Source organism: Triticum dicoccoides, chromosome 2B (assembly GCF_002162155.2).
Source record: "Triticum dicoccoides isolate Atlit2015 ecotype Zavitan chromosome 2B, WEW_v2.0, whole genome shotgun sequence".
In the NCBI taxonomy this organism is placed as follows: Eukaryota; Viridiplantae; Streptophyta; class Magnoliopsida; order Poales; family Poaceae; genus Triticum; species Triticum dicoccoides.
The window spans coordinates 787,409,654-787,410,855 of record NC_041383.1 but is presented as its reverse complement, the minus strand read 5'-3'; positions in this window follow the sequence as shown (position 1 = coordinate 787,410,855).

The window sequence follows — 1,202 nt, the reverse complement described above, 5'->3', positions numbered from 1 at the left end:
CAGCAGGAGGAGGCCAGTGGCGGCACGACAGGGCGCGCGCGTGCGCAGGCGAGCGGCGAGGCCGCACGGGGCGCGCTCAAGTGCGAGCAGCCACGGCCAGGAGGTTGCAGGCGCGACACTCGGCAGGTAGCAGGAGTGGACGGCGGTCGCGGCAAGAGCGGGGCGAGCGCGAGCGCGAGCTCGGTCGCGGCGGCGGATCCGAGGGAGTGAGGAGGGGCGAGGGCGTCCTGCGGGGCTGGCGGCTTGCATCGAGCGCGGGCATGCAGGAGGAGGGGATCGAACAGGGGCGCCCCTCCCCTGTTCGTCAGCGCGTGCGTGTGGGTGACTGCGCGCAGGGGGGAATGAGGGAGATCGACGGAGTGGGGGTGCGAGGGTTCGGGACGTCCTGCTCCGGTGGCCGGCCGGCGGCGAGGCGAGGAGGAGGCCGTGGCGAGGCGGGGGTTACGGGAGACGAACGAGCTCGGGCTCGAGGGGCTCCTCCCCTTAATCCAGATCGGGCGTCGCCGCGCGTGAGGACGAAGGAGGTGCGAGGGGATTTCTGCAAAAGAAATGCCACATCGGCAGCTGACATGCAGGCCCCGCCGGTCAGATACACCGTCAATACGCATTTATACGCGATTTAGACCTTTTTGTAACGTCTAGCCCCAAACTTGGTACTGACATGTAAAAATTATCAAACTTAGTACCAATCTGCTTCCAATACTTCAATTGTGGTACTTCTGTGTAATTTACTCCATGCGCTCGGTCACCGAGGCGGTCAGGCAGAACAGCGGTCGCGTCCGTCCGCTACCGGCAGGCACCCGTGGCGCCGCGGTGGGGCGCCGACGCCGGTGCCCCGCCCACGTGACGCGCCGATGATATGCACGTTCCCGGCAACGCGACAACAGTGGCGGGCAGTGAGGCCGTTCCGCCACGCCGCTGCTCGCTGCTCGCTGCGTGGCCTGCGCCGCTGACCGTAGACTCGGCACACGCGCCCACTCGTGTGTGGGCCCACATGGCAGACGACCCCACCCCCCGACGCCCTGGACCCTGTCCACGGGTCCCCATGCTCCAGGCCTCCGCTATACTAGATCAGAGCGCCCGCTTCTGGTGCGTGGACTGGGTGCACCCCACCCCTCTGAGACGCTGCGCGCGCCTCGTGAACCACCACCATCATCGAGCAGTTACCCAGTCTCCCAACTCACCAGTCAGTTCAGTCCACC